At 45.9% G+C, this 8,551-nt stretch overlaps 2 non-coding genes across 2 annotated transcripts; both read right to left on the reverse strand.

Annotated features, from left to right (window-relative positions):
• Positions 1-2,584: 2,584 nt before the first annotated feature.
• On the reverse strand, positions 2,585-2,658 carry trnat-agu (transfer RNA threonine (anticodon AGU)). Its single transcript has one exon. It is a non-coding gene; the product is annotated as a tRNA-Thr (tRNA).
• A 93-nt stretch (positions 2,659-2,751) lies between these two features.
• On the reverse strand, positions 2,752-2,825 carry trnat-agu (transfer RNA threonine (anticodon AGU)). Its single transcript has one exon. It is a non-coding gene; the product is annotated as a tRNA-Thr (tRNA).
• Between the last annotated feature and the right edge of the window lie 5,726 nt (positions 2,826-8,551).

Consider the following 8,551-nt stretch of genomic DNA (forward strand, 5'->3'; position numbering starts at 1 on the left):
TGTAGAGGAGGAGAGTAGGACGTAGGGAGGAGGAGAGAGGATGGTGTGGAGAGGAGGAGGATGAGGTAGGAGGAGGAGGATGTAGAGAGGAGGATGTAGAGAGGAGGATGTAGAGAGGAGGATGTTTAGGGAGGAGGGATGTAGGGGGGAGGAGGATGTAGGGAGGAGGAGGATGTTAGGAGAGGTGGTGAGAGGATGTAGTGAGGAGGAGGAGGAGAGGAGAGAGGAGGATGTAGGGAGGAGAGAGAGGAGGAGTAGGGAGGAGGAGAGAGGAGGATGTAGGGAGGAGGAGGATGTAGGAGGGAGGCATGTAGGGAAGATGAGGAGAGGAGGATGTAGGTAGGAGGAGGAGAGGAGGATATAGGGAGGAGGGAGAGGAGGATGTAGGGAAGATGAGGAGAGGAGGATGTTAGGTAGGAGGATGTAGGGAGAGGATGTGAGGAGGAGAGGAGGATGTAGGGAGGAGAGAGGAGGGTGTTAGGGAGGATGTTAGTGAGGGGGAGGAGAGGAGGATGTAGGAGGAGAGGAAGAAAGGGTTGTTTGAAAGAATCTACTTTATTTGTTTATGAATCCAGGCTTGCTGAGTACAGCGGGAGCAACAGATGGGAGGAAGCTAACATGATCACATGCGTTCTAATTCGATTTCAATTTATCGTCCTCTATTGAGGACATTTAGTTTTCATGCCTTGTCAAAACACATTACTTATGAGAACAAACACAGCAAACACGGTCGCCAATACAGCCACAGGTCATTAAATAACACCACCACACCTATCAGAAAGCCTGTGAATGCTAGTTTTGTGAGCTTGTCTGCAGGATTCAAAGTGCCATATTTCTTGTCCTCAGTGATACCAGTCATATTAAATCATATTTAATATTTAACCAGGTGTAAATGAAGCCTTTGGGGAATGTGTGTGTGTGTGTGTGAGATGCTGATCATTGATTGGCTTGTTACCTACAGCAGAGCTAGCCATGGCAAGTGTTACCATAGAGGCATGAGAGGCCAAGACATGGTCCAGAGATCCGTGTGTGTATGTGCATACCACATCTAGGCACATTTTCTTCCTGTCTCTGTGTGTCGAGAGAGCGAGAGAACAAGAGCTTGCTTGTGTGTGTGTTGTGTGTGTGTGTGTGTTGTGTGTGTGTGTGTGTGTGTGTTGGGTGTTGTGTTGGTGTGTGTGTTGTGTGTGTGTGTGTGTGTGTTGTGTGTTGTGTGTGTGTGTTGTGTGTGTGTGTGTGTGAGCATTTTTGGAGTGTGACCTCATATGGATGTCTTGGAGCCTGAAAGCATGTGATATGCTGGAGGGAAGAGGAGGGAAGGGAAAGGTAGGTAGACAGACAAAGGGAGGGAAGTAGGAAAAGACGACTGGAGGAGGATAGAACAGAGGGGAGAGGGGAGAGGGGGAGGAGAGGGGCAGAAAGGAGAGGGAAGTGAGGAGGGAGAAAAGGAGAGGAGAAGGAAGAGGACAAGGAAAATGAGATTCAGATGTCAGAGAATGTGTGAAGGGTTGCACAGTGCTACCTCTCTCTCTTCTGTCGCCTCTCTCTCTGTCGCCTCCCTCTCTTCTCTGGTCGCCTCCCCCTCTCTCTGGTCGCCCCCCTCTCTCTGGTCGCCTCCCCCTCTCTCTGGTCGCCACCCTCTCCCCTCTCTCTGGTCGCCACCCTCTCCCCCTCTCCTGGTCGCCACCCTCTCCCCCTCTCTCTGGTCGCCACCCCTCTCTCTCTGGTCGCCACCCCTCTCTCTCTCGGTCGCCACCCCCCTCTCTCTCTGGTCGCCACCCCCTCTCTCTCTGGTCGCCACCCCCTCTCTCTCTGGTCGCCACCTCTCCCTCTCTCTCTGTCGCACCCTCTCCCTCTCTCTCTGGTCGCCACTCTCTCTCTCTCTCTCTCTGGTCGCCACCCTCTCCCTCTCTCTCTGGTCGCCACCCTCTCCTCTCTCTCTGGTCGCCTCCCCTCTCTCTCTGGTCGCCCCCTCTCCTCTCTCTCTGGTCGCACCCTCTCCCCTCTCTCTCTGGTCGCCACCCCTCCTCTCTCTCTGTCCCACCCCCTCTCTCTTCTGGTCGCCACCCTCCTCTCCTCTGGTCGCCACCCCTCTCTCTGGTCGCCACCTCTCTCTCTGGTCGCCACCCCTCTCTCTCTGGTCGCCACCTCTCTCCTGGTCGCCACCCTCCCTCTCTCTCTCTGGTCGCCACCCTCTCCCTCTCTCTCTTGTCGCCACCCCTCTCTCTTTTGTCGCCACCCCTCTCTCTCTGGTCGCCATTCACATTCAGAATCTTCTGTTTACTAGACCGACGCTTTAACCAACTTAAGCGGTGGTTACTAAAGGATCTGCAGATACGTTTTTTCATGGTTCATAATTTGCCATGGATGAGAGTCTTGCTCTTTGCTAAAAACACTCCCTGCCATTATTAGGTGTTTTATTTATAAATTGAAGGCTGTTTCCAGTCCAGACTCAATGGGCACGTCATTCATTGAGGTGACCATTGAACAGCAGGACATATCCCAGTTTGAGTCTTTAAGCTTTTGGTGGAACATGACCTGTTCTCAAGCCGCTGGTAAAACCACATGCTGCCCATTAGGAAAAAGGCACTGCTGAGATTCGAACTCAGGATCTCCTGTTTACTAGACAGGCGCTTTAACCAACTAAGCCACAGCACCTGATGGTGCCTCTGGGCTTTTGGGAGTGTTTTATTCATGGTGCATGGATGAGTGCCTTGCTGTGTAATGAGAACACTCCCTGCCGTTGTAAAAAGGCACTGCTGAGATTCGAACTCAGGATCTCCTGTTTACTAGACAGGCGCTTTAACCAACTAAGCCACAGCACCTGATGTCTGTCCATACTGCTCTGGAATCTTTTGTCAATGGTTCAGAGTTCCCATTGACGAGTGACTCGTTTGTGAAGCGATCTCCAGGCTGAAGTTTAACATACTCCTCCTAAACAGGATGTTCAACGTGGGAATAAGTCTGAGCACTTAGAAGCTCAAACTAGCCTAAAAACTAGTTTATATTGTTGTTAAAGTTTCATTTAATTTGTATAGTTTAAAAAAAATGTTTTTGTGAAGTTTCTTGTTGAAGTCTGATTCAGTGATGCTTTAAGATTTAAGTATTGAGCTTTGTCTTTGTTAAGTTTGAATGCAATTCTCTGTTTTTTTTGGTTGAGTTCCTTTTAAATTTGTAGAGGCTTTGAGTTTGTGGTAGTGAAACAGTCTTCCCTCTGTGAACTCACAACCTTCAGATTAGAAGGCTGACACGCTGCCTACTGCACCGAAGAGGCCTGGAGGACGTTAGAAGCATGTGTCTGTTTCATGGTGTCTGGTTTTTAGGGGTGGAGTTAAACGCTGATCCCTGACTGGCTGATTAGTGGGGCATGCATATACTTCAACCAGAGGCGCTGGTTCAGAGATGTCTATCTATATCTCTTGTCTATCTATCTCTTGTCTATCTCTTGTCTATCTATCTCTTGTCTATCTATCTCTTGTCTATCTGTATCTCTTGTCTATCTATCTGTTGGTCTATCTATCTCTTGTCTATCTATCTCTTGTCTATCTGTATCTCTTGTCTATCTATCTGTTGGTCTATCTATCTCTTGTCTATCTGTATCTCTTGTCTATCTTCATCTCTTGTCTATTCTTGATATCTCTTGTCTATCTGGTATCTCTTGTCTATCTATCTCTTGTCTTCTATCTATCTCTTGTCTATCTTATCTCTTGTCTATCTATCTGCTTGTCTATCTATTCTCTTGTCTATCTATCTGTTGTCTATTCTATCTCTTGTCTAATCTCTTGTCTATCTATCTCTTGTCTATCTGTATTCTTTGTCTATCTATCTGTTGGTCTATCTATCTCTTGTCTATCCTATCTCTTGTCTATCTATCTCTTGTCTATCTATCTCTTGTCTATTTATCTGTTGTCTATCTATCTCTTGGTCTATTCTATCTGTTGTCTATCTATCTCTTGTCTATTATCTGTTGTCTATCTATCTCTGTCTTTATACTGTTTGTCTATCTATCTCTTGTCTATCTATACTCTTGTTTATCTATCTCTTGTTTATCTATCTCTTGTTTATCTATCTCTTGTTATCTATCTCTTGTCTATCTATCTCTTTCTATTTCTATCTGTTGGTCTATCTATCTGTTGGTCTATCTATCTGTTGGTCTATTATCTGTTGGTCTATCTATCTGTTGGTCTATCTATCTGTTGGTCTATCTATCTGTTGGTCTATCTATCTGTTGGTCTATCTATCTGTTGGTCTATCTATCTGTTGTCTATCTCTTGTCTATCTATCTGTTGTCTTCTATCTCTGTTCTATCTATCTGTTGGTCTGTCTTTTTCTGTAAAGAACGCACACTGGTGCAGTAAGGAGAGAGAGAGAGAGTGTTTTGTGTGTGTTGTGAAGCAGTCCTTTTCTGGACAGAGAAAGGAGAGTGTGTTTTATAGGGGTGTTTGGTACTGTCTAAACAGTGAATAGGGACCTGTTGCATTAGTAGTATTTGATTGAGATGAAAACCAGAATGTCTATGGCTCAGTTTCTCAGGCACACACACACACACACACACACAACACACACACACACACAACACACACAACACACCACACAGAGTGAAGAGCTTGATGAGGTCTCTTCCTGTAATTTGTGTTAAAGGGATTGTGGGTAATTATGCTCTTTAAGTATCACCTTCCTCTCCACTTGCCCCATCCATCTACCCCTCCCTCTGTCTGCAGACACCCCTGAATCCAATCACTGTCTCTGTCTGTATTTCCGTCCTTCTATTTGAGACCTGAAACAGGAATTATTCTGGTGTGTGTGTGTTGTGTGTGTGTGTGTGTGTGTGTGTGTGTGTGTGTGTGTGTGTTGTGTGTGTGTGTGTGTGTGTGTGTGTGTGAGTGTCGTCCAAAATTCCATGGGCATCACAGCCCTAGTAGTGGTTCAAGTTTAGAGGGGGAAGGGTGGGAGGTTCTGTTTGTTCAAATAGAGAGTTTGAGGCTGAGCTTGTAACATGACTGTGCTGGTTTAACCTATCCTGGGGAAGTGTGTGCACAAACAGGCCCAAGGGACCGGACTCAGAACCAGATCAGCATTCACTGCCCAGAGGAATAACAGAACCAGATCAGCATTCACTGCCCAGAGGAATAACACATCATGTATGGATGTTAGTTGTTTGTGTTTAATTTCATATGTTTTTATGTCCAAACATGTCTCACGGCATGACACAAATGTACACACATAGATAATACACCAAACAGTGTGAAATAAATACATTATATACAGTGCCTTCGAAAGTATTCAAACCCCATGACTTTTTCCACATTTTGTTACGTTACAGCCTTATTCTAAAATTGATTAAATTGTTTTCCCCATCAATCTACACACAATATCCCATAATGACAAAGCAAAAACAGTTTTATTGAAATGTTTGCTTATTTATTCAAAATAAACTGAAATTAAACATTTACATAAGTATTCAGACCCTTTACTCAGTACTTTGTTGAAGCACCTTTTGGCAGCGATTAAAGCCTCGAGTCTTCTTGGATATGACGCTACAAGCTTGTATTTGGGGGACACACCTGTATTTGGGGAGTTTCTTCCATTCTTCTCTGGAGATCCTCTCAAGTTCTGTCAGGTTGGATGTGGAGCGTTACTGCACAGCTATTTTCAGGTCTCTCCAGAGATGTTTGATCGGTTTCAAGTCCGGGCTCTGGCTGAGCCATTCAAGCACATTCAGAGGCTTGTCCCGAAGCCACTCCTGCATTGTCTTGGCTGTGTGCTTAGGGTTGTTGTCCTGTTGGAAGGTGAACCTTTGCCCCAGTCGGAGGTCCTGAGCTCTCTGGAGCAGGTTTTCATTAAGGATCTCTCTGTACTTTGCTCCGTTCATCTTTCCCTCGATCCTGACTAGTCTCCCAGTCCCTGCCGCTGAAAAACATCCCCACAGAATGATGCTGCCACCACTATGCTTCACCGTAGGGATGGTACCAGATTTCTTCCAGACGTGACACTTGGCATTCCAGCCAAAGATTTCAATTGTGGTTTCATCACACCACCTGACAGGTGTGGTATATCAAGATGCTAATTAAACAGCATGATCATTGTACAAGTGCACCTTGTGCTGGGGACAATAATTGGCCACTCTAAAATGTGCAGGTTTGTCACACAGCACAATGCCACTGTCTCAAGTCGAGGGAGCGTGCAATTGGCTTGTAGACTGCAGGAATGTCCTCCAGTGCTTTTGCCAGATAATTTAATTTAAATTTCTCTACCATAAGCCGCCTCCAACGTCATTTTAGAGAATTCTGCAGTACGTCCAACTGGCCTCAACCGCAGACCAGGTGTATGGCGTCGTGTGGGCGAGTGGTTTGCTGATGTCAGCATTGTGAACAGAGTGGGGTTATGGTATGGGCAGGCATAAGCTACGAACACAATTGCATTTTATTGATGGCAATTTGAATGCACAGAGATACCGTGAAGAGATCCTGAGGCCCTGTTACGTTCCCCAGTTTCTGTGTTGTAGTTTGTGTATATTTCAGGAAATGGCTTCCTGAAATCCCCTCAAGCAGCTGATTGGTCGACTCCATGGCTAATTGGAGCTGACCCCGCCCCCTCGTCAGGATACAGCTGTATCCCATTAGACTCCTACTCCAGCTATAAAAACCAGTGTTCTGTTGCTCAGGAGAGAGATGATAGCTGAGAGAGGAGGCTGATGGCTGTGGGTTATTTACTGTGTTGGTTGTTCTCAGAGGGAGATGATTAGTATGTCCTGTGTTTTCGTTGTTGCACAGAGGTATAATTTGTTGCCAGTATTTTTGTAGCTGGTCCTACTAAGGTATGTCTATGACAAAAGGACTGTGTTTTTGATTGTTAAATTGTTTGTAAAATTCTATTTCGTTTGTTCCCATGGGGGAAGGGGAAGGCACCTAGGGAGTGCTTAGGCAAGAGGCCTGCGGGCATACATATACCCATAGTATATTCACTGTCTAGGCACACTAGGTAAGACCTGGGTGGACCACCCCCTGTATTTTGGTTAGTGCACCAGGTGGTGTTAAGTTAGTAGTGGGTAGGCAGGTAAGGTAGGAGAGGGGGCTTTAATATTTACTTTCTTTGCTTTGGTTCCGTCCAGCCCCTTTTCCCCAAATTTACCGTGTGACGGAATAAATTCCTTGTAAATGGTACAATTCTCTGCCTTTTGTCATCCTTACTCGCACCTACAGTCCCATACCTCTTTCACTCCACGGAGAGTTGAGTTGTAGCAGGGTGTTGCGTTCCCTCTTCACAGAGGCGTGTGTAACAGGCCCGTTGTCATGCCATTCATCCGCCACCATCACCTCGTGTTTCAGCATGATAATGCACGGACCCATGTCGCAAGGATCTGTACCCAATTCCAGGAAGCTGAAAATGTCCCAGTTCTTTCATTGCCTACATACTCACCAGACATGTCCCCCATTGAGCATGTTTGGGATGCTCTGGATTGACGTGTATGACAGCGTGTTCCAGTTTCCACCAATATCCAGCAACTTCGTACAGCCATTGAAGAGTGGGACAACACTCTACAGGCCACAATCAACAGCCTGATTTTCATTACAGTAAAAAAAATATACATACAGTACCAGTCAAATTTGGACAGACCTACTCATTCAAGGGGTTTTCTTTATTTTTACTATTTTCTACATTGTAGATGTCACGTCCGTCGAAAGGATCGGACCAAGGCGCAGCGTGCGTAGAGTTCCACATCTTTTAATTAAATGAAACTCACCAAACAAAACGTGAAGCTACTGGTGTGCACAAAGGCGACTATCTGTAGACAAGATCCCACAAACACAATGGGGAAAAATGGCTACCTAAATATGATCCCAATCAGAGACAACGATAAACAGCTGTTTCTGATTGGGAAGCATACCAGGCCAACATAAACCATTAATCACCTAGATGACCCACCCTAGTCACCATCACGCCCCAACCAACATAGAGAATAAACAGCTCTCTATGGTCAGGGCGTGACAGTAGAATAATAGTGAAGACATCAAAACTATGAAATAGCACATATGGAGTCATGTAGTAACCAATAAAGTGTTAAACAAATCAAAATATATTTGAGATTCTTCAGAGTAGCCACCCTTTGCCTTGACAGCTTTGCAAACTATTCGGTAGAAAGGGGCTAAGGGAGGGAGGTAGGGGATGTGAGGGACGAGAGGGACAGAAATTCCTGCCTTGCATAACCGTGCGGTCGCTGAGTTCACTCTCTCTTTCACTCTGCTCTCCATCCTCCCTTTTTATCTTCCTTCCTTCCCTCTCTCCTTCTCTTGGCAATGGACCAAACAAACAGAAATCCCCTCCAGAACATTAAATGATAGTAGAATGCACTTCTTCCTGCTCCGCCAGGAACATGACAGCATTGATGTCCACATGGCTTAAAAGAGAACACACACGGCACGCACACTCACTAGGAGGTGTGTTCTAGTCTGGCGGTGTCTCACTAGGAGGTGTGTTCTAGTCCGGCGGTGTCTCACTGGGAGGTGTGTTCTAGTCTGGCGGTGTCTCACTAGGAGGTGTGTTCTAGTCT

The sequence above is a fragment of the Salvelinus sp. IW2-2015 genome, unplaced genomic scaffold, assembly GCF_002910315.2.
Source record: "Salvelinus sp. IW2-2015 unplaced genomic scaffold, ASM291031v2 Un_scaffold2550, whole genome shotgun sequence".
NCBI classification, from domain to species: domain Eukaryota; kingdom Metazoa; phylum Chordata; class Actinopteri; order Salmoniformes; family Salmonidae; genus Salvelinus; species Salvelinus sp. IW2-2015.